We start from the raw sequence: 8,226 nt of genomic DNA, 5'->3' as shown, positions 1-8,226 counted from the left end.
GAGGAAAAAGAAAGATAAGATTTCATTAATGTAGGTGACAAGTGTCACCACTACATTGGTTTTGACTTAAGAGTTACTATTCACTATTTTGACTTTTGACCAAAAATTGGTTAAATATCTCAAAAATGCACAAAAAATTACCATTTCTTACCTCTTGTTGGCCGAACCTCTTGTGCAAGGAAGGAAGAAGAAACTCTTCAAGTTCTAGCTACTACTTGGTGCAAATCACCCAAAAACATTTGCTTACATCCATTTCTACTCCATAAAAATCTTTCTAGTTGGTGATAGAGGTTGTTTGGTGAAGTTTTCTTGAAGAGCTAGGGTGGTCTACAACTCCTCTTCTCTTATTTCTTAGGTAAGTGATGATTAAACATTCTACTACACTTATTGATGCTTATATGGTGCTTAATGGGACCTAAAGTGATGGATTATGTGACTTGTTTCTTGATTTGAAGTGTTTTGGTGGAGTTTTCAATTTTATGATGAATTTTCTGGTTTCATATGATCTTGATGGTGTGGTTGTTTTTGATGGTTGGTAATAAGGGGCTTTAGCTCTAGTAGGTGCATATGATAGGAAATTGCAATCAATTTTGAATTTGGAAGAATTTCTGGAAAATTAGGGTTCTTGGTTGAACATTCTGTCCGAAATTTTAGGTCATAGATACAGGCCGAATTGGACTTTGCTCAAAACATGAAAGTTGTAGGTATTGATGAGTTTGAAGTGCCTGCAAAATTTCAGGGCATTTGGAGTAGTGTAGAGTGAGTTATGCCGTTTTTACTGTTGCTGTTCTGGGTCAGTCCCGTTTAAATTCCTGTTCGGGTCAGTCCCGTTTAAATTCTGTTCGGGTCAGTCCCGTTTAAATTCCTGTTCGGGTCAGTCCCGTTTAAATTCCTGTTCGGGTTCTGGGTCAGTCCCGTAAATTCAAATCGGGTCCCGTTCTGTTCGGGTCAGTCCCGTTTAAATTTCTGTTCGGGTCAGTCCCGTTTAAATTCCTGTTCGGGTCAGTCCCGTTTAAACTCCTGTTCGGGTCAGTCCCGTCTTATCTTTCATGTTCGGGTCAGTCCCGTATTAGAATTCCTGTTCGTCGGAATCTTTTGCAGCCCAATAACACAGGTAAGTATTTGGTGTCCACTTCTTTGTCTCAAGTTTTTTCAAAACTCAGACAAAGAGGGGCAAACTGTAGACACCAAATTTTGAATAATTTGTATGCGGCATCTACTTCATGATTTTTATGGTAGATCGCTTGCATTTAGTTCATTGTTGTGTGTTTTGTATTTCTAGTTGTTATTTTATTTTAGTTTTATTCATTTTACCCTTTTCGTTTGTCTATTCATTTTTATTTTGTCATTTTAGGTTTTTAATCACTTTTAAGTTTTAGATTTTAGTTTTTAGTTTTTAGTTTTTAGTTTTTTAGTTTTTAAGTTTATAGAGTTTTTGGAAAGAAAAGAAAAATCATTTTAGTCATTTTGTTTTTATTCAATGCTTTCTTGAAAGAAAAATGAAAATGAAAAATCATAAAAATGAGAAAAGAGAAAAAAAGGAAAAAGAGGAAAATTTCAAAAATAGGTTTTAGTTGGATTGGAAAAATGAAAAATAAAAAAAAATGAATGAAAAGAAAAATCAAAATTGCCATTTTTTTTGCTGTTTATTTTCTAGTTTATTTTATTAGATTGTTAGTTTGTTGATTTTTACTTAATTTTATTATCGTTTTGTTAGGCTACTTTAAAAAGAAAAAAAGAAAAAGAAAGAAAGAAAAATAACATTTCGTTTTATCTTAATTAGCATTTCTGCATTTTTGTTTTTCTGCATGTAAATAACATTTATGTTTTTCTGCATTTGTTAATTAGTTGTTTGGTGAAAAAAAAAAAAAAAAAAAAAAATTGTCGCAGCATGTACGCTGCAATTTTTTGCAGCGTGCAAAGGATGGCCAGGCTTGCCCTTTGGAGGGCTGGATGAGAGGGCCTGTCCTTGCCCCTCATCCTCACCTTACAAGCAAGGGTTTAGGGGTTTGGGAGGTAGGATAAATAGAAAGAGAAGACATCAGCCGCAAGGGGGTTTTTCTGGGGAGAGAACAGCAGAAGAGAAAGAAAAGGAAAAAGCCAGCCGCAAAAGGGGGAGAGATTTTTTTTGGAGAAGAGATTGACGAAAAAAAGCCACGGCAAAAGAAAGAGGAGAACGGGGCAAAAGAGAGAGGAAAAATCTGAACCAGAGTTCAACGGAGAGGCTCACGTTTGACTGCAGAGTGTTTGAGAGAAGAACAGAGAGCGAGAGAGTAAGAATTTTGGGGAGATTAAGGGGGATACTAACTGATAAAGGTTGGAACTGCTAGGATATTGAGAGGCGAAGTCGACGGAAAACGGGAAAAACCAGCAAAGGGAATTAAGGAGACAGGCGGCGGAAGAAGCTATCGAAGCAGGAAGAAAGACCAAAGCTTTCACTTTCTTTCCATCGATCAAAAACTTCAGGTATCTTCCTACAACTGATTTCTTTAGCCTCCCCAGTTTTAGCTTCTCCAATTTCCTTCGTGACTGAGTTGGACTTTTGCTTTTAGTTCTCTGTTTCGATGGTTTGTTGTTGTTGTCTCTATCTGCTTCAATCTGGCATACGGAGTGTATATCTCCAAGCTTTGTTAGGCCGTGAGTTAGAACTCTAGAGTTTTGTAGTTTTGTTGATTCATTAGGCTTATTACATCGGATAAAAACTGCTGAAAATGTCAAAAATTGGAGTCTTTTGTTTCGGATTCTCAGGGGGGGGGGAAAGGCAGCAACTGTAGTTATGGTTTCATATCATGATTTGGTTGTTTTGATTCAAAGTGATTTGAGTGGGGTTTTATGGAACCAGTAGACAGGCTTACACGTTTTGAGTTCATGCCCATGGTAGATTTCCTGCGCATATGAAAGCTAAAACCTTTGCAGAAATGAACCCATGAATGAGTCCAAACTTGCTAGTTATCATAATTTTCTTTGCTTGCATGATAGTGTCGCGTGAGACTGCTAAATGGTAAAGTTTCAGAATTTTTTGCTAAGGCCGCATGGTTTTTCTTCTGATCTGTGCGTCAACATCTGAAGTTTTATGGGAAAGGTAGAAAAATTGTCTGCATGAGTGTTATTTTTCCTCTGCTGCAACTTCACATTTAGTCACCTTATAAACCCACTGGTGCTTGTAGTTTTTTCTGATGCATATAAAGGCCTGCACTTTTCTTTCATTTCGTTTGTTGATTGAGCAACTCAGGTTTCCAGCCTTAGTTTGCAAGCATGATAAGCTTAATAGGAATTTGAGTTTGGGTTTGTGGTTTGAGATGTTTGAGTGCATCTTGTCATGCAAAATGCTGAAGTTCAAGAACACTGCTTGTTGAAGTTTAAAAGTTTCCTGTATGCCTGAATAAAGTTGTCAAGTCTTTCTGTTTGTTTGGTCTGAATGAAGTTTATTGGAGTTGAAAACATCTAATCAAAGCTGTTTTTGAATCGAAAATCTAAGTTGAAAGCAAAGTGCAGCAGTTTTTATTTTCGGTTGTTGAAGCTTAATTAAATCAGTCGCATAAGCTGCTTGTTTTCGTTCATTGCATGAAACTTAGCATGAAAATCCTCCAAGAGTCCCATTGTTCATAGGTGTTTAGCCATGTTGGATTGGAGTAATTTCAAGGCTGTTGTACGCATTTGCTTTGCTGAAATGCAGAACTTTGCACATGAAAATTTGCAGCAGAACCAAAAAAAGTTGTCGCATTCTCTTTGCTGTTTCCTTACCTGCATTGGCTCCCTAAAGTGTCGGCCATTCAGTTTGTTAGTTAACCTTGTTTGCAAAAAGAAGATTTGGAAGATTGGTTTGGGTTTACATGTTTGGGTTTTGGAGCATTTGAACCATGACCAGACAATTGCTAAAAAGGAATGAACTAGAATTCTGCCAAGCCATCTTCTAACATTTTGAACAATTTCCCTGCTATGTTTTTGCTTTGCTTGGATGTTGAAATCATGTTGCATGTTGCTGGGATAAGGGTTTTGGACGTCTTGTTTGAAATGTTTTGATCAAACTTGTGCTGAAGTTGGAGTTTGCTTGCAAAAAGTGTAACCTGCGGTAATATTTCTTGATTGCAGAAACACTTCTTCATTGCAGAACCTGTTTCACGTTCTTGCATGTTTTGCATGAAAAAAAAAGCTTTTCAAAATTTGCATTTTGACCCCCCAAGTTTCCCCTAGACTCACTACGGCCCAAATAATTAGAAAATTAGTCAATTGGGTCCCTGTAATTTTTTTTCAGCAATGCTATAAAGACCCAATTAGGTTCCATTTCTTGCAATTAGGCCCTAAAATGTTTTTGAACCATTCCTCCACCTTTTCTTTGCCTTCGAACCTTTGAAGTTCTTAAAAGTGCTTGATTGAGTTTGAATGCTTGGGTAGTGTTCACAATTGAGTCTTTGGTAGCTTCAACTTCGCAACTCGATTGCTCATTTGCTTTCATTTGTTTGGGTGATACTTAGAGCATGAATTTGTGAAACTTGTGTTTAAATGAGCTTATGTTTGCCCGTTTTCCTTAACTTTCCTAAGTAAATTTGCTGCTTAACTTTTTTTTTCTTGCTTTTGGACCTTTAAAGTTCTTAAAACATTTTAATTGGTTTTGGTTTGATTGTTTGATGGTTGTTTTTGGATCCTAAAATGCAAGTGAAACCACTCATTGATCCGTATTTGATCTTAGGCATTTAAGTGCTTCTAATTGTTCAATTCCATGTTTATGTGTTGGATTGCTTGACCCTTGTTTTGTTTTGGACTTTTAAAGTTCTTAAATGTTCGATTGACTCGAGTGTTTGGGTAAGGGATATGTTTGAGTCCTTAATAGATGCTTCACTTGGAAATCGAATAGGCCATGCCTTCTCCTTGATCTTTAAAGTACCTTTGACTACATTTAAGTTGTGATGGAGGAAATTTTTTATGATTTGATGAATGCCATTTGGATTATTTATATTATATCATTAAAGTGGTGCCTTAACCTTTTGTTTTGATGGTTTTAGCTTAAGCCGTCTTTTTGTTATATTCTACTATTTGAGGTACCTTGACCTTTTTTATTATTTTGGAGGGTAAGTTAGTAATTTCACTACGTTAGGGCGTCACTTCAAGGGAGGTACACTCTATCCCCCATTTTGCACTTCATTTGACTCTATGTGCTCCTACGTGTTATGTGAAATTGCATGCCTACTCCGCTTTCCTTACCTCCTTGCATGCATTTACTGGCTTTTACTTTTATTTAAGATAGGGCTCGGAGAGCCTCTGGTCCATTTCCCCTTCCCCTTTATGCTTTTATGGGGTATGTGTACACCTCTTGGCTTGTAATAGATAGGGCTCGGAGAGCATCTGGTCCATTTCCCCTTTCCCTTTATGCTTTCATGGGGTATGTGTACACCTCCTGGCTTGTAATAGATAGGGCTCGGAGAGCATCTGGTCCACTTCCCCTTCCCCCTGGTTGCTTGCTTTTGTTGTTACATGTTAAATTGCTTTAGTAGGCTCTTGCATCTAGTCGAGCATGCTAAGTGCTACGTGCTACGTGTTTACGAGCGTTTTGGCATGTCTACTTGCTTTCATAACCATGAATGAATGGAATGGATGAATGTACGTTTCCGCTAGTCCAACGCTAGTCGGAATTCATAGATGGGCTAGTCCAACGCTAGACCCAATAGGATTTTTCCTTGGATTTTCATTAATGCATTATTTGCATGATCACCACATATCACGCATTTTTTTTTCTCCTTAGTTTATCATTTGGCATGCTTCTCGACCCCCTTTTCCCCTCACTTTAGGTTTTGCATCCCATGCTAGCTATAGGGTTCATTTTGCTTGAGTGTCCCCTTCTGATAAGGGAAACGAGCGAGTGTGGCTACTCGATAGCCTTAGCACGCTAGTTTCGCCTTCTAATCAAAGGGAAAATCAAGTCACGATTTAGGTCTCCCCGTACCCAATTTGCATGAATTCCCTAGGCTCATGCATTCTCAATCCACTCTATCATTACACTTTCACTTTTGTCTCATTTGCACACATGCACCTTTTATCACCTTCACTTGCACACGAACACTTTTTTTGCCTTCACTTGCACACGAACACTTTTTTGCCTTCACTTGCACACGAACACTTTTTATCTTCGCTTGCACACGAGCATTTTATCTTCACTCGCACACGAGTACTCTCATCTACATTTGCACACCTTCACTCTTATCTTATTACTTTTATCATTTTTCTCACTTCACACAAGCTCACACTTTCACATAGCATGCATTCCACTCATTTTTCACGTCATTTAGGTTTAGGTGTGACCTCTCCAAAAGGATCATTATTGGGCTTCACAATTAATGTGATTGGCACCACTCAACCTTTGGAGAGAAATTTCCCCCAATCCCCCTAGGTCTAGGTTTTTGCATTCATATAGACATATCCAATACGCGATACATACCTTGGGTAGAAAAATTAGGAAAATTGGCTTAAGTCACGCAACTAGCCTTGGCTAGGTCGAAGGGGTGCCTTGGATTTCTGTCCTTGCCTTCCCCTTCGTCAAATGTGACCCCCGATCCCTCTTTTGGTTACGCAGACCCAAAAGTTCTCAAAAAGGGTTTATTTATTTTTTATTCAAAAACAAAAACACTTTTTGGGTGACTTGGTACACCCTAACTCTATACCAAGTGGCGACTCCATTTTTTATACAAAAAACCCTTTTTGAACTTTATATGGCCAAACCGTCGCTTTATCAAGTCCCATGGCCTTTATTTTCATTTTGCACACGTTCACACCACGCATACACACACATCCATATCGAAAAGTGGGGCGCGACAGTTGGCGACTCCACTGGGGACTTCCTAAGTGGGTCCGAGCATTTGACTTAGCCATTCGTTTCCTTTTTCTACCTTTTTTATGCATTGCATTTTGGATATTAGGGTTGCATTTTCCATTTTTAGGGCCTTTTGCCTCGCGCGCGTATTCAACTATTCCTTCACTCACGTACGTATGATTGGTTGATTGGATGTATATTTACTTCTTTACCTCGCGCTTGCATTGCATTTGGGAGGGGGTGTGTGTCACCTTTAGAGCCTCGCGTGGTTCTCAACCCCTTCCCTCAAAATAGGGGAAAACACTTCATACGTGCACGTTTACTTGCTTTTATCCCATTTTATTTTATTTTTCGTGGGCTCTTTCCCACACCGCCTTGTAGGACTAGGAATGGTTTCTCTGGGTATGTGGATGGTGTGCTTTGCGCCCATAGCAATACCTAGGGGACCGCTCGAGCCACCGACCGAGGGTCTTGGGATTGATGACCCATTCCCTTAGGTCTGAAGGCTTGGGGACCTTTTAAGCCTTATCGAGTCTAGTCGCATTAGTGAACCCCAACCTCATGCATCCATGTTAGTATTTCCCTAGGATAGAGTCAGCTTCACCCTTTTTTAAGTACATTAGGCACGAGGGAAGGGGGTTCCGCCCCTTTTACTTGTTTTATTGTATTTCTTTTCTGCTCCCAATGTGTTATGTGTACTATCAACTGCACTAACCATTTCATTGTTTTCTTGATCTGCATTCATGTGCCTTAGTAATAAGAGGCCCCTTTGGCACTCTTCTAGCGACTTACCTATTAAATAACTCGCATGTTTAAACTCCAGTTTTTTTTTTTTGCAGTTAGCTTTCAATAAATACATGTCATTTTTAGACCTTTTCCCCGTTGCATTATTTATATCCTCTAGGCCATATTTGTCACATGTTTATATCGCTTTAATAAATAGCATCATGCATTAAAATTTAGAAGGAATGCCAATTAGGCAATTTCCATATTAGGGAAGCCAACCCTCATCCCATGGGTATTTAACCCTATTTTTGGGATTTGCACGTTTACATTTTGCAAGTTTAACCTAAGGGGTAAAATCCCAAGGTAATGGTATCTAAGTGAATTTCCTGACCAGATGACGCAGTGTCGAATGCTCAACCAAGTTCCCCGAGAGCTGAATCAGTGGAGGAACAACCTGTCCTATGAAATTGGGGGATTATTCCAATATGTGGGACATCTACCAAGCTTGGTTGATATAATACCCAATGTATCTGCTATCCAAGCATTGATCAATTACTGGGATCCAGATGCCTCGGTTTTTCGGTTTGGAATGTGCGAACTCACCCCGACACTAGAAGAGTTAGAGGGATTGTTGCAAGTACCAGGAAAAGGCAGTCCTATGATATACCCGAGCAGAGGAACGAAAGAGCAGTTTT

The sequence above is a fragment of the Coffea eugenioides genome, unplaced genomic scaffold (assembly GCF_003713205.1).
Source record: "Coffea eugenioides isolate CCC68of unplaced genomic scaffold, Ceug_1.0 ScVebR1_1973;HRSCAF=2917, whole genome shotgun sequence".
NCBI lineage: Eukaryota > Viridiplantae > Streptophyta > Magnoliopsida > Gentianales > Rubiaceae > Coffea > Coffea eugenioides.
Note: the sequence above shows the minus strand (reverse complement) of the source record.